Here is a 23,480-nt window from a genome sequence, read left to right as displayed (position 1 = left end):
TGATAGTTCTGAACATCTTTTCGACGTCCCTTCCTGAAAACGGAGATGACCTGTGCCCTTTTCCAATCTTTTGGAACGCTACGCTCTTCTAAAGACCTACGGTGCCGGCATCTCGTGGTCGTGCGGTAGCGTTCTCGCTTGCCACGCCCGGGTTCCCGGGATCGATATCCGGCGGGGTCAGGGATTTTCTCTGCCTCGTGATGGCTGGATGTTGTGTGCTGTCCTTAGGTTAGTTAGGTTTAAGTAGTTCTAAGTTCTAGGGGACTGATGACCATGGATGTTAAGTCACATAGTGCTCAGAGCCATTTGAACCTACGGTACACCGCTGCTTCGCGTACTCTGTGTAAAATCGAACTGGTATCCTATCAGGTCCAGCGGCCTTTCCTCTTTTCAGCGATTTTAATTGTTTCTCTATCCCTCTGTCGTCTATTTCGATATCGACCATTTTGTCATCTGTGTGACAATGTAGAGAAGGAACTAGAGTGCAGTCTTCCTGTGTGAAACAACTTTGGAAAAAGACATTTAGTATTTAGTATTTAATGTGACTGGACTGCGTACACAGGGTGGTTCTTACTATCCTGTAAGAAACACCAAACACTCGAGCGCCAAAGAAACTGGTATGAGTATTCACATACAGAGTGCATAAACAGGCACAATACGGCGCTGCCTGTATGAAACAAAAAGTGTCTGGCGCAGTTGTTAGATCGGTTACCGATCTTACAATGGCCGGTTATCGAGATGGAAGTGAGTTTGAACCTGGTGTTATAGTCGGCACACGAGCGATGGGACACAATATCTCAGAGGTAGCGATAAAGTGGGGATTTTCCCTCACGACCATTTTACGAGTGTATCGTGAATATGAGGAATCCGGTAAAGTATTAAGTCTCCGACATCGCGGCGACCGAAAAAAGATCCTGCAATAACGGGACTAACGACGGCTGAATAGAATCGTCCAACGAGACGCAAGTGCAACTCTTCCGCAAACTGCTGCACATTTTAATGCTGGACCATCATTTTCACATGATATCTTGCGAAGCATGGATGAAGGGTATCAGTCGGATGCCATATTCCTTGACTTCCGGAAAGCGTTTGGCTCGGTGCCCCACTGCAGACTCCTAACTAAGGTACGAGCATATGGGATTGGTTCCCAAGGATGTGAGTGGCTTGAAGACTTCTTAAGTAGTAGAACCCAGTACGTTGTCCTCGATGGTGAGTCTTCATCGGAGGTGAGGGTATCATCTGGAGTGCCCCAGGGAAGTGTGATAGGTCCGCTGTTGTTTTCTAACCATATAAATGATCTTTTGGAGAGGATGTATAGTAATGTGCGGCTGTTTGCTGATGATGGAGTGGAGTACGGGAAGGTGTCGTCGTTGAGTGACCGTAGGAGGATACAAGATGACTTGGAGAGGGTTTGTGATTGGTGTAATGAATGGCAGCTGACTCTAAATATAGATAAATGTAAACTAATGCAGATGAATAGGAAAAAGAATCCTGTAATGTTTGAATACTCCATTAGTAGTGCAGCGCTTGACACAGTCACGTCGATTAAACATTTGGACGGAACATTGCAGAGCGATATGAAGTGGGACAAGCATGTAAGGGCAGTTGTGGGGAAGGCAGATAGTCGTCTTCGGTTCATTGGTAGAATTTTGGGAAGATGTGGTTCATCTGTAAAGGAGACCGCTTATTAAACACTAATACGAGCTATTCTTGAGTACTGCTCGATTGTTTGGGATCCCTATCAGGTCGGATTGAGGGAGTACATAGAAGCAATTCAGAGGCGGGCTGCTAGATTTTTTACTACTAGGTTTGATTATCACGCGAGTGTTACGGAAATGCTTCAGGAACTCGGATAGGGGGCTCTAGAGGAAAGGAGGCGTTCTTTTCGTTAATCGCTACTGAGGAAATTTAGAGATCCAACATATGAGGCTGATTTCAGTACAATTTTACTGCCACCAACTTACATTTCGCGGAAAGACCACAAAGATAAGAGAGATTAGGGCTCGTACAGAGACATATAGGCAGTCATTTTTCCCTCGTTCTGTTTGGGAGTGGAACAGGGAGAGAAGAGGCTAGTTGTGGTACGAGGTACCCTCCGCCACGCACCGTATGGTGGATTGTGGAGTATGTATGTAGATGTAGATGTAGATGCAGATGTAGAAAAAGTATCAGCGTGCGAACCATTCAACAAAACATCGCCCATTTGGGCTTTGGGAGCAGAAGGCCCATTCGTGTACCCTTGACGACTCCACGACACAAAGCTTTCCGCCTTGCCTGAGGTCGTCAACATTGGACTGTTGATGATTGGAAACATGTTGCCTGGTCAGACGAGTCTCATTTCAGATTGTATCGAGGGGGTGGACGTGTACAGGTGTGGAGAAAACCTCATGAATCCATGGACCCTGTATGTGAGGAGGAGAGTGTTCAAGCTGTTGGAGGTTCTGGAATGGTGTGGGGCGTGTGCAATTGGAGCGATATGGGATCCCTGAGACGTCTAGATACGACTCCGACAGGTGACACGTACGTAAGCATCCTGTCTGATAACCTGCATCCATTCACATCCGTTGTGCATTCCGACCAACTCGGGCGTTTCCAACAGGACAATGCGACACTCAGAAGTTCATAATTGCTACAAAGTGGCTCCAGGAACACTCTTCTGAGTTGAAACACTTCCGATGGCCACCGAACTGCCCAGACATGAACATTATTGAGCATACCTGGGAAGCCTTTCAACGTGCTGTTCAGAAGAGATCTCCACCCCCTCGTACTCTTACGAAGTTATTAACAGCCCTGCAACAGTAATTCAGACATTAGTCGAGTCCATTCCATGTGTTGCGGCATTTCTGCGGGCTCGCGGGAGCCCTACACGATATTTGGCAGGTGTACCAGTTTCTTTGGCTCTTCATTGTAGATTACACTGATACGCGTAATTTATTATAAGACACATGGAGCCATAACCGTCTGGAAATATCTCAAAACTGGGTGACAAGTGTTGAACATATGAAGTAACCACATGACGCACCTCTCTGCACGTACAGCCATTGGGTTTGTCGATCCTAACCTCACCGGCAGGCCTCGGTGAGGCTACTCTGTTTTCAGCCACTGAAGATCTGTTGTAAATGAAAAAGTTACAAAATTATTGGCCTCGCTGTAACCGAGCAAATGTTGTTTTTCTTTTGAGTTTCTTTCCTTTCGTCTCTTTTATTTTTTATACACTTTAGTAACTATATTAAATAAAACCGTCGTAACTTCTGAACGGTTTGCGTTAGGACGTCCAAACTGTAAGGCTGGCCGCGGGGCATGATGGGAATTAGTGTGCACTTACGCGACGAAGCCCACTTTCGTTTGGATGGGTTCGTCAATAAGCCAAATTGGCGCATTTGCGAGACTAAAAATCCGCATTTCGCAATCGAGAAGTCTCTTCACCCTCAACGCGTGGCTGTGTGGTGTGCAAAGCGATTTAGAAAAGATTGCTGTATGGTGTGTCAGGTGGCAGTTGACGCTAAATAACGAAAAGTGTGAGATGATCCACATGAGTTCCAAAAGAAATTCGTTGGAATTCGATGTCTCGATAAATAGTACAATTCTCAAGGCTGTCAATTCAACTTCAGTTGGAAAGACCACATAGATAATATTGTGGGGATGGGGAGCCAAAGGTTGCGTTTCATTGGCAGCACACTTAGAAGATGCAACAAGTCCACTAAAGAGACAGCTTACACTACACTCGTTCGTCCTCTGTTAGAATATTGCTGCGCGGTGTGGGATCCTTACCAGGTGGGATTGACGGAGGACATCGAAAGGGTGCAAAAAAGGGCAGCTCGTTTTGTATTATCACGTTATAGGGGAGATAGTGTGGCAGATATGATACACGAGTTGGGATAGAAGTCATTACAGCATAGACGTTTTTCGTCTCGGCGAGACCTTTTTACGAAATTTCAGTCGCCAACTTTCTCTTCCGAATGCGAAAATATTTTGTTGAGCCCAACCTACATACACTCCTGGAAATGGAAAAAAGAACACAGACCCACCATACTTGCTCCGGACACTGCGAGAGGGCTGTACAAGCAATGATCACACGCACGGCACAACGGACACACCAGGAACCGCGGTGTTGGCCGTCGAATGGCGCTAGCTGCGCAGCATTTGTGCACCGCCGCCGTCAGTGTCAGCCAGTTTGCCGTGGCATACGGAGCTGCATCGCAGTCTTTAACACTGGTAGCATGCCGCGACAGCGTGGACGTGAACCGTATGTGCAGTTGACGGACTTTGAGCGAGGGCGTATAGTGGGCATGCGGGAGGCCGGGTGGACGTACCGCCGAATTGCTCAACACCTGGGGCGTGAGGTCTCCACAGTACATCGATGTTGTCGCCAGTGGTCGGCGGAAGGTGCACGTGCCCGTCGACCTGGGACCGGACCGCAGCGACGCACGGATGCACGCCAAGACCGTAGGATCCTACGCAGTGCCGTAGGGGACCGCACCGCCACTTCCCAGCAAATTAGGGACACTGTTGCTCCTGGGGTATCGGCGAGGACCATTCGCAACCGTCTCCATGAAGCTGGGCTACGACCCGCACACCGTTAGGCCGTCTTCCGCTCACGCCTCAACATCGTGCAGCCCGCCTCCAGTGGTGTCGCGACAGGCGTGAATGGAGGACGAATGGATACGTGTCGTCTTCAGCAATGAGAGTCGCTTCTGCCTTGGTGCCAATGATGGTCGTATGCGTGTTTGGCGCCGTACAGGTGAGCGCCACAATGAGGACTGCATACGACCGAGGCACACAGGGCCAACACCCGGCATCATGGTGTGGGGAGCGATCTCCTACACTGGCCGTACACCTCTGGCGATCGTCGAGGGGACACTGAATAGTGCACGGTACATCCAAACCGTCATCGAACCCATCGTTCTACCATTCCTAGACCGGCAAGGGAACTTGCTGTTCCAACAGGACAACGCACGTCCGCATGTATCCCGTGCCACCCAACGTGCTCTAGAAGGTGTAAGTCAACTACCCTGGCCAGCAAGATCTCCGGATCTGTCCCCCATTGAGCATGTTTGGGACTGGATGAAGCGTCGTCTCACGCGGTCTGCACGCCCAGCACGAACGCTGGTCCAACTGAGGCGCCAGGTGGAAATGGCATGGCAAGCCGTTCCACAGGACTACATCCAGCATCTCTACGATCGTCTCCATGGGAGAATAGCAGCCTGCATTAGTGCGAAAGTTGGATATACACTGTACTAGTGCCGACATTGTGCATGCTCTGTTGCCTGTGTCTATGTGCCTGTGGTTCTGTCAGTGTGATCATGTGATGTATCTGACCCCAGGAATGTGTCAATAAAGTTTCCCCTTCCTGGGACAATGAATTCACGGTGTTCTTATTTCAATTTCCAGGAGTGTAGGTAGGAATGATCATCAAAATAAAATAAGAGAAATCAGAGCTCGAACAGAAAGGTTTAGGTGTTCGGTTTTCCCGCTCGCTGTTCGGGAGTGGAATAGTAGAGAGATAGTATGATTGTGGTTCGATGAACCCTCTGCCAAGCACTTAAATGTGAATTGCAGAGTAGTCATGTAGATGTAGATGTCGAGACGTGGAATAATCGGTGCGACATTCCTTGATGCAAGTCGTAACCTAAATCCGAATACCTGCAGTGACATGTTGAATAGATTTTCAAATAACTTCCGGAAATTCAGCCAGGTAACACTTTCAGCGACCGCCGATATTTCGGCGGGAGAACACCACGCCATTTTTTAGGCAAACTGCAACGGACAGGCGGCGTACGTGGTAATTTAAAACCTCGGTTCTCGGACTGAATCAGGAAAGATAACACACACACTAAACACGAGTGCCACCAAAGATGACCAAAGTCAGAGACATCGATAGTGAGACTATGAATTCGAAGGTGAGGTAGCGTTGACTCTGTCCCTCTGTTTTTTGACAAGGGAGAGAGCCGGGTTCCAGAGTTTAAACAGAAACCTCCATCCCTGTTAACGAGATTGGCCGCTAATTTAATCTCAACTGCCTCCCTAATAACACTGTCCCAACAGCTGGACGTGCATGCAAATACCTCGGTATTATTATACAACATGGGGTGACCAGTATCCAAGCAATGTTCGGCAATAGCAGATTTGAATAATATGTTCTCGGGTTTCCAACCGCGTCAATTGGTTAAAACTACACGAGCTTTCGGCCAAGCACTCCTTGGCCATTGTGCTTGGCCGAAAGCTCGTGTTGTTTTAACCAATTGACGCGGTTGGAAACCCGAGAACATTTTATTCAATGTTATCGCCGCGAGACTCTGCATTCATACAATAGCAGATCTATTTGGCTGCTGTAATCGTGTGTGCCGTTTACGCTCAGTACATCGGTCCTTCACGGTCCTGATAGTTTGACCAATATATGTCATGCCGCAGCTACAAGGAATACGATATACACCCGCCTTACGCAGTCCACGATCATCCTTAACGGAACTCAAAAGTGCTTTAATTTGAGATGGAGGTCGGAAAACACATTTCACATGGTATTTCCGTAAAATACGACCGATCTTGTTGGACGTGTTTCGTACGTAAGGCAAAAAGGCAGTTGACTTAGTTGTCGACTCAGAATTATCATCAATCACCCGATGTACATTTGGTCGATAGCGCAACACACGTTCAATCTATCACTATAACCATTTTGACGAAATGTAACTTCAATATGTGACAGCTCAGCTGGCAAAGTCTCACCGTCAGAAACGACATGCGCCCTGTGTACCAAGGTACCCCTTCACGCTGAGCCGGATGATGACAACTATTAGCCTGTAAGTACAAGTCGGTGTGAGTACGTTTCCTGTAGACTGCATGCCCCATGATCCTTCATCCATCCTCTTAACCAACACATCAAGAAAGGGACGGCAACCATCCCCTTCCACCTCCATCGTAAAACGAATGTTCGAGTGGATCGAGTTCAAATGTTCTAGAAAGACACTCAAATTCCTCCTATCATGAGGCGAAACAACGAAGATATCATCAACGTATCTAAAGAAACAGGCACCGACTCCAATGCACGTTCCTCGAAGTCTTCCATACACAAATTTGCGATCACAGGAGACAACGGACTACCCATCGCAACTCCATCTGTCTGCTCGTAATACTGGTCAGTAAATAAAAAGTAAGTGGATGTCAACACATGCAGGTCTCACATGTTGAATAAAGTGTGTGTGCACGCCGTAGTTCGTAACTAATTTAAATTTTTGTTCAGTAATGGTGCCCTGTAAACAACTTGCCTTAACGTCGACTACGTGGGTTTGGGGTTTTTTAAACGTTAATAAGAATCGCGCTGTATGTAACACGTTAGAATTCGGGTGGGCGGTAAGTTAGATTCACTGGTGTGGAAGACTGAAATAAACTGTGAATCCCCCGCAACCGTCTTCGATACTCACCTGGAACGCTCAGTCTGTTTAACCTGAACTGCTTCTGGGCGCCGGTGAATCACATACAGCAGCAGTCTTAAAGGTTTTGAGTCAATGCCTAGTTGCACTTACGTCGGCCGCTCTGCTGGCTTAAACATTTATGAGAAGCTAATAGATTTCAATGGGACTCACGCACTCCCCGCCGATAAGAAATTCAATCAGCAGCCTTTGTTTCTGTCGCGCTGTTAGCATGCATCAGCTGTGAACGTGCCAGGTGACGCAATCCTGACTGAGCTACTGTGTTTGTCTCCTAATACGGCCAACTGGGTGACGTCTACTCTGGTGGGTGGACTGTAGTGCGAGAAACAACTGACAGGTCGCATCGAGCGTAAATACCGTGGAAATGGTTCAAACGGCTTTGAGAACTATGGACCTTAACTTCTGAGGTCATCAGTCCCCTAGAACTTAGAACTACTTAAACCTAACTAACCTAAGGACATCACACACATCCATGCCCGAGGCAGGATCCGAACCTGCGACCGCAGCGGTCGCGCGGTTCCAGACTGTAGCGCCTAGAACCGCTCGGCCACCCCGGCCGGCAAAATACCGTGAAATGACTGCTTCTGTGTTTGGGTGTCAGGTGATATATGATTACATTTGCTGCCTCACTACACCTACATCTACATCTACATCGAGAGTAGAGTGTAGTGTGGGGTCCTGGCCACTCGTATAGGGTGCCAGAAGGATGCTGCGTTCTCGTAATGCTTTACAACAATTCAAGCAAATAACATTAATAGCTTTATCTCAATAGATTTGACAATACTTAATTTGTATGAACAGCAAGTGCCGCGAGCGATGGGCAGCATGCAAACAGCAATGTTCTTCGCTATAGACAATGTCCAAACAAGCAATGGATAGGGATCACTAATAACTGTTGTGCGAGTGCCGGTCTACAACTCTCCGAATACAGTCCCAGTACTGAGCCGATACTGAGCACTACAGCGGCGCCTGTATTCACCTCTTGTAGAAGCCGCACCTGTCGTAGCGCGGTCGTAATAGGCGCACCATTCGCCGATGTCGTTTCACCGCCTTCTCTTGTCTTGCGTTCTTCATCTCCGTCCCGGAGCTTGTGGTTAGCGCCAGAACATGTGGACCACCGTGAAGTGCATGGCAGAGAATATTTATCACGGTACTAAATGTTAGGATATCTTCCCGTTCCATTTATGCAAGGATTGTATGAAGAGTGACCGCTTAAATGTTTCTGCACATACTGTACGGTCCAGTCACGTTAATGCGACAATCAGCCACATTTCGCGTCAACTTGCAGTAACGACTCATAACCGGCAGATGGCAGCAGTAGCAGCGGAGCGTATACAGGGTGGTCCATTGATAGCGACCGGGCCAAATATCTCACGAAATAAGCGTCAAACGAAAAAACTACAAAGAACGAAACTTGTCCAGCTTGGAGGGGGAAACAAGATGGCGCTATGGTTGGCTCGCTAGCTGGCGCTGCTATACGTCAAAAGGATATCAACTGTATTTTTTAAATAGGAACCCCCATTTTTACTACATATTCGTGTAGCAAAAACAGACATAATGTCTTATGGGATAACAGCAATCAGTGACTTTATAAAAACCGTCTTGATTGCAAATTTTTATTCATTCATATGACCGGGTTTGGGTCACTCAGATCCATCTTCAGATCTGATATTTCAGTTACAGGAGTAACCCGTCCAAATCCAGCAATTTTCACATGCTATGTCACATGCTATGCGACGTAGCATGTGAAAATTAGCATGTCACATGCTATGCGACGTAGCATGTGAAAATTAGCATGTGACGTATTATGTGAAAATTGCTGGATTTGGACGGGTTACTCCTGTAACTGAAATATCAGATCTGAAGATGGTTCCGAATGAACCGAAATCGGTCATATGAATAAAAAAAATTTGCAATCAAGACGGTTTTTAAGTAACATTATATTCGTGTAGTACGTAAAGAAATACGAATGTTTTAAAAAATTGTTCAGATGGCTCTAAGCACTATGGGACTTAACATCTGTGGTCATCAGTCCCCTAGAACTTAGAACTACTTAAACCTAACTAACCTAAGGACGCCACACAGATCGATACCCGAGGCAGGATTCGAACCTGCGACCGTAGGTGTCGCGCGGTTCCAGACTGAAGCGCCTACAACCGCTAGGCTACACTGGCCGGCATGAATGTTTTAGTTGGACCACTTTTCTCGCTTTGTGGAAGATGGCGCTGTAATAGTCACAAACATATGGCTCACAATTTTAGACAAACAGTTGGTAACAGGTCGCTTTTTTTAAATTAAAATACGGAACGTAGGTACGTTTGAACATTTTATTTCGGTTGTTCCAATGTGATACATGTATCTTTGTGAACTCATTATTTCCGAGAACGCATGGTGTTACAGCGTGATTACCTGCAAATAACACATTAATGCAATAAATGCTCAAAAAGATCTCCATCAACCTCAATGCATTTGGCAAGACGTGTAACCACATTCCTCTCAACAGTGAGTAGTTCGCCTTCCGTAATGTTCCCACATACATTTACAATGTACTGACGCATGTTGTCAGCCGTTGTTACTGGATCACGATAGCAAACATCCTTCAACTTTCCCCACAGAAAGAAATCCAGGGACATCAGATCCGGCGAACGTGCTGGCCATGGGTATGGTGCTTGGACGACCAATCCACATGTCATGAAATATGCTATTCAATACCGCTTCAACCGCATGTGAGCTATGTGCCGGACACCCACCATGTTGGAAGTACATCGCCATTCAATCATGCAGTGAAACATCTTGTAGCTACATTAATTAGGAAATCGTCATACATTGCACCAGTAAGATTTCCATCGATAAAATGGGGCCCAATTATCCTTCCTCCCATAATGGCGCACCATACATTAACCCGCCTAGGTCGCTGATGTTCCACTTGTCGCAGCCATCGTGGATTTTCCGTTGCCCAATAGTGCATATTATGCCGGTTTACGTTACCGCTGTTGGTGAATGACACTTTGGCGCTAAATAGAACGGGTGCAAAAAATATGTCATCGTCCCGTGATTTCTCTTGTGCCCAGTAGCAGAACTGTACACGACGTTTAAAGTCGTCGCCATGCAATCGCTGGTATGGTACGGGTGCAGTCGACATTGATGTAGCATTCTCAACACCGACATTCTAGCGCAATTTGTCTGCTACTTATGTGCAGAATAGCCGCGACATCAGCTAAAACACCTACTTGGGCATCATCATTTGTTGCAGGTCATGGTTGACATTTCACATGTGGCTGAACACTTCCTGTTTCCTTAAATAACGTAACTAACCCGCGAACGGTCCGGACACTTGGATGATGTCGTTCAAGATACCGAGCAGCATACATAGCACACGCCCTTTGGGCATTTTAATCACGATAGCCACACATCAACACGATATCGACTTTTTCCGCAATTGGCAAACGGTCCATTTTTAACACGGGTAATGTATCACGAAGCAAATACTGTCTGCACTGGCGGAATGTTACGTGATACCACGTACTTATACGTTTGTGACTATTACAGCGCTATCTATCACAAAGCGAAAAAGGTGGTCCAACTAAGACATTCATATTCTACATGAGTATGTAACAAAAAATGTGGGTCCTATTTTTAAAAAAACGCAGTTGATATCCGTTAGACCTATGGCAGCGCCATCTAGCGGGCCAACCATAGCGCCATCTGGTTTCCCCCTTCAAGCTAGACGAATTTCGTTTTTTTGTAGATTTTTCGGTTGTCTCTTATTTCGTGAGATATTTGGCCGGTCACTATCAATGGACCACCCTGTATAAAGTGCGTCTAGAGGCCGCAGAAAACGAACGATTTATCTGCTGTCCAAATGGTCTTGATTAGCAAGGGTGGAAGCATTCCTGGGCTATGTTTATAAACTGTTGGTGTGCCGCTATGTTTAAAGTACACCTTGCAATGCAAAACGGCGTTATGCCAACCGGCGCCGGGGGAGCTGCGGTGCGCCACGAGACATAGATGTCGTGGGTGAATGACGGCTGTGGAGATGTGTACAGGCGGATAGATGTGTAACTTCTGAGCGACCGGCCACCCAGATGGACCAAGGGGCTACCTACAGTGCCTCCTCAATGACCGTTCAGCGAGCGTTGCTGCTTATGGACCTCTGCACCAGGTGTCTAGCACGTGCAGCCATTCAGACTGGTGTTCATCGGCAACAAAGGCTGGAACTTGCACGCCAATAGCGCATCTGGATGTCCACCGAGTGGTGACAGGTGGCCTTTTCAGATCAATCATGTTTTACATTCCATCAGATCCGTGGGCGTTGGCGTGTACGGCGTGAAATGGTTGAAAGCAAACGCCCTGCAACGATCACAGAGGGGTTCAGACTCGAGGACAGGGGGAGCATTAAGGTCTGGGGAATGTTTTAATGGCATCCACTGGGTCATGTCGTCACTCTGGAGGGCACAATGGACCTACACAAGTATGGATCTATCCTTGGGGACCATATCCACCCCTAAATGCAGTTTGTTTTTCCTTGGCACAATGATGATGATAAACATTTTTGGAACAGTGATCAATAGAGTATTATATTTTAACTTGAGTGCAGTCTTGATCACAACGCTTATGTCTCAATAACATAGGTGACCGGTTTCGGTTATATTTTTATAACCATCTTCAGACTTGTGAATTAATTTTAGAAAATATTAGAGCCAATCTTAAAATAAAATGAAAAGTGTCTAATGACAACAAAATTTTAACAAGATAAAATAAAACTTATTATACCCATGGCTTCCTCGGAGGATGGTAGGCGGAGCTCTCCTCCGCTGCTACGGAGGCAACTCATGGTTATGAGTGCTGAGCATGAGCTTAAATATGCAGAGGCCCCACCTACTTCCTGTCACACTACTTCACAACTGCCAATCAGCCTTCGTAATATGACGCTATCGTCAAAGTATAAAAGTACGAAATACACTAATAACATAAAATTTATTCATATAAAATGTCTGATTAACAGATAGTTAGTATGTGTAAAACTTACTTATATTTTGAGTAAGAACGGTAAACTACGATGTGCAATAGCTGTGCCCTCTGTGGGCAACCTTAACACTATTACAGTGTCAGTTAAATCAAACATGTAAAAGTCCTTGGAGTTGTGGTATATATCGATTATACCGAGTCACCTACATCACAATTGCATCTTTGATGGATGTTGAAGAATCATCTTACTTTAACTGTAGTTTTCTTAGTGACATTCTTTATAACAGTAGGGTAGCAGCCAAGAGTACATTCTGCATTATGTATGTCTGAATAACTGAGGAGACCGCTGATTAAATATTTAGAACTAATCGATCTAATAGTTTTTATAATAATCAATCTCAATTTAATAAAAAATTTATATATTGTATAGCGTATTTTTCATACAAAGCTTTTGCCATGGGTATAACCTTATATTTTCAAAGAGTAGGTGCATCTTCATGCTATGGGAAGGAGGAGATGCAGCAACTCCCTGGATGTGACATCTAGGCGGTGGTATATGTCACATATCATGCACTCTTTCCCTTACCAGCGCGAGGCTGGCACAGTATTTGATTCTGTTCGCCGTTCTTGTGTTGACATGATGCTTGAACCTGGGGAAACAGGAACTCTCGGCATCTCAGAAGGAAACTGAGAGGACTCAGCATCCTCCCCTTCCTCTGTTGAAGCTTACCCAGCTTCTTGATATTAAGGTACATCCACACTGTAGTCTTCTGATGTAACTCTTACCAATCCAAGTGCTTTCTTAGGTATGTCGATGACACTTCTGTCATTTGGCCCCATGGCAGGGAGAAGCTAGATGCTCTTTTTGGAATATCTAAATTCGCCCCACCCAAGTATACAATTTACTATGGAGCTAGAGAAGGATGGACAGCTCCCATTCGTGGATGTCCTGGTCAAGAGGAAGGCAGATCTCACTCTGGGGCACGGTGTGTATCATATTCCCACCCACACTGAGTTACACCTTCAAGCCAATAGCTGCCACTACCCGGCACAAAAGAATGGAGTCTTGAAAACATTAGTTCACAGGGCTCGGGCTCTGTCTGATATGGAAAGTCAGGCCACAGAGATAGAACATCTACAGCTGTTGTTCAGTAGAAATGGATACGCCCCCACAGACATCCAAAGGGCACTTCATGCTGCCAGCCAACCACAGAGTACAGAAGAGGAGCCAGAGGAAGCGAAGAAGGTATATACCTTTCCTGCAAATATCAGCAGAATTCTTTCAAAATATGATACAAAGAGTATCTTCCGTCCACCCTCCAAAATTGGGACAATGCTAGGGAGTGTGAAGGACAACCTGGAGCTATGTAAACCAGAAATTTACAACATCCCGTGCCAGTGTGGAAAATCATACATTGGCCAGACAACCAGGACGGTGGACGTCAGGTGCAAAGAACACCAGAGGCACGTGGACAGGCAACCAAATCTGGCATAGCGGAGCACTGTCTGGAGCTCGGTCACTAAATGGACTACAACAACACCAAAATTGTGACACAGACTTTGGGACAGTGTCATAAAGGAGGCCATCGAAATCAAGATCACAGACAACCTAATAAACCGAGACAGCGGTTAGCAGCTCAGCTTGGCGTTGAGTCGGGGTCTGGAGCTTATCAGGGCCCAAAGAAAGTAACGAAGAAACTCCTCAAGAAGTAGTAACACCGAGAATCAGCGCCATTTGAACCATTTCCACGGTATTTACGCTCGATGCGACCTGTCAGTTGTTTCGCGCGCTACAGTCCACCCACGAGAGTAGACGTCACCCACTTGGCCGTATTAGGAGACAAACACAGTAGCTCAGTCAGGATTGCGTCACCAGCGCCGCGAACGCAACTCCCGACTCAGGACGGGCCCCTGACAGCCGCCACGAGCGCAGATGATGGACGAGCCGAACGCAGACGACCGTCAGAGCACCAGGGAAGCGCTAACACGTCAGGAGCAGCGCCAGGCGAGCGCGGACCGCGAATGGAACGCCCAACAAACGACGGGCCTCAGAGAGCTGCCACAGATGGAGACCAAGTCGGTCGCGGACTTCCGAGGGAGCACCAGGGAAGAAACAACAACTTACAAGCAGCGCCAAGCGGGAGCGGGCGCGGACCGCGATCAGCGCGCCCGACGCGAGACGGGCCTCAGGCAGCTGCCACAACTGCAGATGGTGGACGAGGCGGGCGCGGACGTCCGTGGGAGCACCAGGGAAGTGCTAACACCTCAGGAGCAGCGCCAATTAGGCGCGGACCACGAACGGAACGCCAAACGCGTGTCCGGCCCCAGACAGCTGCCACGACCACAGATGATGGACGAGCCGGGCGCAGACGTCGGTGGGAGCACCAGGGTAGGATCAAAACCTCAGGAGCAGAATCAGGCGGGCGCGGACCGCGAACGGAACACCTGACACAGGACAGATCTTAGACAGCTGCCACAGATGGCGACCAAGTCGGGCGCGGACGTCTGAGGGAGCACCGGGGAAGAGACAACAGATTACAGGCAGCGCCAGGAGGGAGCGTACAGCAGAGAGAGCACCCAGCGCCGTCTGGGCATAAATACTGGACAAGATCCTCCAATACGGCAGTCTCAGGTCGCACCTGAAGAAGGCAACGAGTTACGTGGCGGAAATATTGTGCCAGAGTGACACAAACATCCGGCAGTAGACCCGATTATTCCACATGTCAAGATCTCGCCAAGAAAGCTTGAAGAGTATTTAATTGATGATTCATTTATCATTATATTTTTATTTCTAGTTAGGAGGGGAATAAAAGAAAGTAACCTGATCTCAAGTCCTATTCAAACCCCAAATCAGGAATTTGATGAAATATACAGAATTGTTCCTATCATTAATGTTGATAGGAAGAGAAATTTTGTATAGTTGTTGGTCATTAAAAAGGAGATGGTTGATACCTCTATAAAAGGGGTATAAACCCATTAGGTTGATTAGCTTACCTTTTTACATTCAGGTGTATGATACACATTAGTTTTTGATACTAAATGAGGTAGTTTAATGCTATCTTATGTAATTAGTTTAATGAAGGTCATTTTTATTTACTTAATTTTCCCTATCAAGGTAACCCTTGCATTAGGCACTTCATTTATTTTATACATAAATCAAAAGTTTTTTAGAAATGAGGTTGTGTATTGTTCTGGATATTTTGAATTAATTTTTTTCGATTTAACATATTTTCTTCGTATATATATATATATATATATATATATATATATATATATATATATATATATATATATATATATATGTGTGTGTGTGTGTGTGTGTGTGTGTGTAGAATTTGTTTAATGTATTACATCTAATTAAATATAAATACTTATACATTTATTTTATTACTATTAAGTGATTATTTTAATTCATTTATTTACCAAGGATTATAGCTACTTATGTTCTTATCTTAAAATAATTTATTGCATTATAAAGTATACAATAATATGTAGATTAATATAAATATTATTATAACTTGATATAATAAATAAAATTAATAATATTAAATTTAATATCTTATATTAATATAAATAATTATATTAATTATAATAATATAATTATGTAATTATCTATAATTAGATTATAAGTTAATTTTATATTAATAACATATTACATTCATTTACATATTTATATCGAATATATTTATTATATTATTTAATCTTTCTTTATTATTAGCGAAAAGAAAGATTAAATAAGGAAGAATACAATACATTTATTGGTATATGTGTTCCATATCTATCTTTATTTACATATAATAGAGAAGTAATTGTGGTCGAAAAGGGGTCTGTTTCTCTTTTTTGCTATTATTTGTAATTTTTGCTATCTTTTTTGTTAAATATTTGTACCTTTTCTTTTTTTACTATTTTGATTAATTTCTAAATTTCTTATTTTTTGTTCCTAGTAGTCTTATTCTTGCTTGTTTATTCACTTTTTCTTTGTATTATATGTAAGTTTTCTTAAACTAAATGTTCTTTTTTGCAGTAATTTGATTTAATTATCAAGTGATTTTTGGATTTAGCAATTGATTTAGTATTGGCATAATTCGTGCCAGCAGCCACAGATATATGATTCATACAAGTGAATATTCTTTTTTTACTATTTTGATTAATTTCTAAATTCCTTATTTTTTGTTCCTAGTAGTCTTATTCTTGCTTGTTTATTCACTTTTTCTTTGTATTATATGTAAGTTTTGTTAAACTAAATGTTCTTTTTTGCAGTAATTTGATTTAATTATCAAGTGATTTTTGGATTTAGCAATTGATTTAGTATTGGCATATATCGTACCAGCAGCCACAGATATATGATTCATACAAGTGAATATTATTGGTTAAAACTGTTGTTTTTAGTTATTAGGGTTAAAATATTCATTTTAAATTATATTTACCAGGGTACTATTAGTTGAGGTCTTTAAACCCAAAGAATTTGGTGGTATCTCATTCCATTCAGAAGAACCTACCTTGTGATTGATAATACATGATTAACTCTACTTAATTAATTTGTTTGTATATCTGTGTTATCAGAGAGTCTTTTTAGAGTTATAATTCTCAATATTTATAATTATAAAATATTTCAGGTCAAGATGCAGCTTATAGTTAAGAGGAGGAAGGTTATAATTTTTGTTTGTAACGGATTTTACGGTGAAACACAGTTGATGAAGTTGGATTTGATAGTAATTTGATTTATTTAATTTAACTGATATTGTCTCTGAGGTGTGTACACATCACCCATCGCTCTCATTATTCTATTTTGATTATTGTAAGGTAGCTTCAATTTAGATGAGATAAGTTGTAATATAGTAGATGTAGTGGAAAGTGAATCTAGGAAGGGGCTCAAGATATAACTTATTAGTAATATGTTCCACTTACACTGAAAATTTTTCTGTGCATATCAGAATTTCTCGATTATTTATTTTATTGTATTGAATTTTTGTTTATTTAATTATTTAATATAAATAATTTTGTTGGTTTTTGTCTTAGTATATTTATAAAATTTTAAAATTATAGTTTATTGGTAATGTTAAATGTTTTATAAAATACTATTTTAAATTTTTTAAAGAAGATTTTATTTATTGTACCTTTTGTACCAGGGTTTATCAAAATTTTAGTATTTATTTTAGTTGTGGGTTTGATTTAAAAATAATTTATACTTAATGTATCATAATTATTATTAAATTATTTATAGAAATGCAATGTTAATCGTTTCCTAAGCCATCTAGTTTCTTAATGAAAAATTTAATTTTTCAATGTTAGTTGGTTTTATTTAATTTTTTAAGTATGAATATTAACTAATTTACTCTTTAAGGAATAAGCTTTGAAGTTATTAACCTATAATTTGGTTTTTAAAATAGAATAGTTAGCTTTAAACCAGTCATCTTTAACATTACATTTTAGTTCATCATTTTATATTTTGATTTAGTATATTTAGTTGTATAAAATTTTTACCTGTTAAGTTTATTATAAGGAACTAGGCAAAATTTATTTCCGCCTGTTTATCGAAAACATGTTCTCTTGAAAATATTTTGAGATTTGGCCTGCTCACTGAGCGGATTTTTAAAGAGCCATGGTATTTTGACAATGCAAAGGTAGCATAATCATTGGTCTCTCAATTAGTGGCTGGAATGAATGGTTTGATGAGAAATCAACTGTCTCTTAATAAATTTTCGAATTTAACTTTTGAATCAAAAGGCTTAAATTCTTCTTTAGGACGAGGAGACCCTATAGAGCTTAACATTTTCTATTTATACAGTTTTTTGGATGTCTTTCTATATTTAATGACGATGTTTTGTTGGGGTGACATGAAGAATAAATAAACTCTTCATTATTATATCATTGATTTATGTTTGTTATTTTGATCCATAATTTATAATCATAAGATGAAGTTCCTTAGGAATAACAGCGTTGTTCTTACTGAGAGCTCATATCGACAAAGCAGATTGCGACCTTGATATTGGATTACGAAAAATTTTGACTGCAGGAGCCCAGTGATTAGGTCTGTTTGATCTATAAATTCTTACATGATCTGAGTTCAGATGGGTGTGAGCAAGGTCGGTCTCTATCCTAAGACTATTAATCGATATTAGTATGGAAGGACCATATGTTTAAAATATTTTTACTATATTGATTAATATCAATTAATTTACTGCTTTGACAGATTAATGTGTCGAATTTAGAATTCATTTATATAGATTTTTTCTACAAATATTATTGATACTTAATGATTTATTTATATTTATTTTAAATTTTCTTTTATTAGTTATTTGTGTTTTAATTAGTGTTGCTTTTTTAACTGTGTTGGAGCGAAAGGTTTTAGGTTATATTCATATTCATAAGGGTCTGAATAAAGTAGGATTTATAGGGAGCCTTTTAGTGATGCTATTACCTTAATTTGTAAGGAGCAGCCTATTCCTATTATATCTAACCTCTTGTTTTTAATTTCATGATTTCTTTGGCTGTTTGAGTAGTTTCCCCTTACCTAACTTACATGTGTTCGTTTTCTTGTGGGTCTTTGTTTGTTATACTGTACTAGTTTAGGTGTTTATACTGTTATAATTGCTGGATGATCATGTAATTCAAATTATTCTTTATTATGCTAACTCTGTTCTGTTGCTCAACAATTTCATATGAAGTTAGCTTAGCTGGTTTTATCGTCTTTAATTATTTTAATTGGTAGTTTTAACATGTTTGAATTTATATATTATCAGCTTTATTGCTGATTTCTTAGTCTTTCTTTTCCCTTTGCTTTAGTTTATTTAGCTTCTTGTTTGGCTGAGACTAATCGTACACCTCTTAATTTTGCTGAAAGTGAGTCTGAGTTAGTTTGAGTCGTTAATACTAGAACCGTTTTTAAAGAATATTCTTAGCTTTAATTTTTTAGAAGGTGATTTTTATTATTTTATTTTTTATTAAGCTTGCTATTATATCTTTTGGTTTTATTTGGGTTCAAGTTGATACACTTAGCTTGAAAAAGTTTTCTACCTTTATCTTTAATTTATTTTATTTTATTTTATTTGTTGGTTGAAAGATATTATTTATCTCATTTATCTAGTGAAATTTTTAGGATAAGTTAATAGAACAGTTATGGTTTTAGTTTTATGTTTTCAATATGTCTGAAAGAACAGACACCATATCCATAAAAGTATATATGTGCAACAAGGGTCCTGACACACTTCTCTGGGGCACACCTGAAGTAGCTTCTATTCTGCCTATGCTCCATGCAAGATAATTTGCTATGAACTCCCTACCAAGAAATGCTCAATCCAGTCCAAATTTTGTTTCATATCTCACACAGGCATATTTTCGTTAGGAAATGTTGATGTGGTACCGAGTCAATTGTTAATTGAATGTCAAGGAAACCTGTACTTATCTTCTTTCCGTGATCCATGGCTTTCAGGACGCCAAGTGAGAAAATCTCAAGTTGTGTTTCATTTGATTGATGTTTTCGGTCTCCACCCTCATTGGCTGGAGGAGATCAGTTTGCTGGATATAGCTCGTTACTCTTGAGCTCCGAACATGTTCTGAGGTTCTACAACAGACAGAAGCCATTGAGACTGCTTGAAGCATCTTAGAAAATTTGAATCTTTTTTCCTATTAGATAGCCCTGAAAAACCTATAAAGGGAACTAACCTGAACAAATCCGTTCTGGTGCTGCAATATGCAGATGATATTGATAGAACTACAATGAAAGAAGTTGGTTGGTTTGTTGGTCTGTAGGGTAAAAGAACTAAACTGCATTGTCAGCAGTCAAAAGAGCTGCTAAAAAGAGGAATCTACTGATAAATGGTTCTGCTAATGAAACCCACTCACAGAAAATGATTTTGTAACTTCCATGCTGTGTCTACTTTCCCTTGGATTGGATTAGACAGTAACTGTAAGAAATAATATCAGGTCTGAAGTCAAAAATGAATACTGTCGAGCAACAAGTCCTAACATGGCCTCAGAAAACATCTTAAATCGAAGCTGCTGTTCAGGGAAAGTAATGATGTACAATGTTTTAGTGAGTTCAGTGCTAACATACGATGCTGGCATCTGGACACTAATGAAATTCGGTGAAAAGCAACTTACTATATTCGAAAGCAATATCTTCAAACACATTCTTAGCCCAGTGGAACAAAATGTTGTCAGGAGAAGAAGATTCAGCTATGGATTATGTAGTCTAGGGCATATGATGAACCAGAGATCGCAGTTGCATTAAGATTAAAAGGTTCAAATATGCTGGACATGTAGTGAGAACTACTAGCAGAATGATTAAGAAGGTACTCAGCGCAGTGTCTCAAGGAATCAATAGGTTTGGGAGGCCAAAGTTAAGGTGGAAGGTAGGTTGAAAGGTTGCTGTACCATCTCTGTGATTGAACTCCATGCTTAGTATGGCGTCTTTTTCGCGGTAAAGCCATTCTTGGCTAAAATCAACCTGTAACGTTCTTTAAAGAATATATCTGTGTCATTCAAATATACTGTGTGTTATGTTGTGTTGATGTTTTATTGTAATCCAAAGAAAAACCAAAAGCTTTATCTGGAAAACCAGTATGTGATGCCTATACTGAAATCAATCCCTCTGAAATTTACTCAGTCTCATGAGCCCCGACTTCTATTGCCCTGTGCAATAAACTGATAAAATTCCCTATGCAAATATACAATGAAATACATTTTTCTTAGCTCTCGAGTTGCAACAGATGTAATTTTGATATTTTGTTCTCTCCATAGAACACATACTAAATATTCAGTCTTGGCACAGTAAAGTACAATGCTGGCCCAACAATAGCTTCATAGAAATAATGTCAATAGATTAGTTGATAAAAGAAAAACCTTGCAAATGTTCATTGGTAATTTTGGATATTGGTTCAGCGCTGTGTAATTCTGCCCACATTGAAACTGTTACAAACATCAATACTTTTCTGATTCTGGCACATTAATATTTTTTCTAACTATGATGGAAAAATCATTTCTTTTTTTAAAAAATATTCATCAGTTTTCAACAAACACGACATGGAAGATGATGAGGTCCTGATACCAGGATATGCTAAGACCAAATTCTTTAGTTCAAAATAAAGTTTCTCCTTCACAAAATTTGATATGAAATATCAGTGTTCTTAGTTATTCTACAATTCTCACTTACTGACGTAATTAAACGCCCTTGGGTTGTTGCAAGACAAAAGTCTAACTCGTTTAACAAAATAGATTCCAAAATTTAATTTCTTTGTATCAGAATTAGCAAAATACACAAAATATTACAAATCAGGAATACCTAATCAACCTAAACATTAAACCCGATGTCAAATACTTGGTTCTGACATTCAAGAGCTGGTACTGTTAGAATTAGCAAAATCCACAATGCGCTGCTGCAATCTTAAAACTAAATATGCAAGTTGAAACAAATGAGCCCTCAATCACAATTTTTAGTCTTATTAACCAGATTTCAACACTTCTAAGAGTGTCTTCATCAGAATTTAAATGTTTAAAATGGCTTAAAACATAATTACAAATTTGTGGCAAAAGAAATTTTTTTATATAAAAGTGTAAGTACTCACTATCAATACAAGACAGAGACAGTACTTACATGTCACATATAGGCCAGAAGGGCTTTAGTCACAATTTTTTTCAAAAAGAATGCATGAAGGCGAGCCTCTATGGGCTGCACATATCTGTAAAGCCACAGGTAGCAACAAACTGATGCGCCCGCGTTAACGAGTGCAGGCAGATGAACAGGACACCAAGAGTGCCATCTGGTAGCCATAAATATAAGTAGACTACTTAACATTTAGAATATAGACAGCTGAATGTTGAAATGAACAGTATTTAGTACTTAAACTCACAGGTAAAGTTTCATATGACAACAGCAGACATGGTAACAATTTGCTTAGGTAAAAACATAGAAATACAGTTTGAAAACTGAAAACCGATTAAAGGTACAAAAATAAGCAGTACTTACATGTCACGTATAAAATAAATATAAAGCGAAACAGCTTTAGTCACAATCTGAAGTAAAATGTGTGGAAGGCGAGGCACAGCGGGCTGCTCGCATATGTCTTGCTTCAGACTGAGGTGCCCGCGTTAACAACTATGGGCAGCTCTACACTGCACTGAGAGTGCCATCTAGTAGCTGCATCTACAACTAGGCTACTTCACATTCAAATGTAGACAGATGAATATTACGATGGACATTATTCAGTACATGATGTAAAAGGCAATATTTTGTTTAACAGTGGCAGATAAAGTAACAGTTTTCTACATCAGAACTTAGAAGTAGAGTTTGAAGTATAAAAACATCACTATAGAAAATGGAACTTAGAAGTAGAGTTTGAAGTATAAAAACATCACTATAGAAAATGGAAAAAGGGGTGAATGACACAGCCTGTAGAAAGCTATCATGTTTAATGAGGTATGTTTAAAACTTTAAATATACAAAGTTTCATTACCTTACAAAACTGTATTATGGTATGTATGTAGGCCAACAGCTAAATCCTCACAGCTAGCCCCTAGCTTAAAGTCTTATATACTACTTTTAACAGAGTGCAATGACAACTGCTACTGCACTCTGTGCTCCCCTACTTACAATCGATTCTGCCACTCAGGCAACATCTTTTGTTCAGTGGTGTCAAAGATACAATCTCTTCTACATGTGGTAAATATTTCATGTCATTTTTCATGAAACATTTCACAAAATCGGGATCCACATACAAATGGATCCCTCACATAACCCTCCAGTGCACTTTGTTAAATTTGGCATACTGTATGGATGTGCAATGAACGCCAAATGTAGGCTAATTTTTTCTATTACATCAGGATTTACAATATGAATAATAGGTATTACATAATCATTACAATATAATCCTAAAGACAGTACAAATCATTGTGCACTGGTGCATAAGTAGTAAATGTAAAGACTGGTCATCTCATATGCAAAATATTCTAAAATCATGTTGCTGAAAGGTACATAATATTAGCAATACTAAGAGTAAAGTATACCCTATTGGTCAAGAAGATAATGGGAAAAGGGTTAAGGAAAGGGTGTTGCATAGCTGAAGCTTATAACCACGTAGACATGGG

The sequence above is a fragment of the Schistocerca gregaria genome, chromosome 9 (genome assembly GCF_023897955.1).
Source record: "Schistocerca gregaria isolate iqSchGreg1 chromosome 9, iqSchGreg1.2, whole genome shotgun sequence".
Lineage (NCBI taxonomy): Eukaryota > Metazoa > Arthropoda > Insecta > Orthoptera > Acrididae > Schistocerca > Schistocerca gregaria.
The sequence above is the reverse complement of the archived record's forward strand: the minus strand, read 5'-3'. Positions refer to the sequence as shown.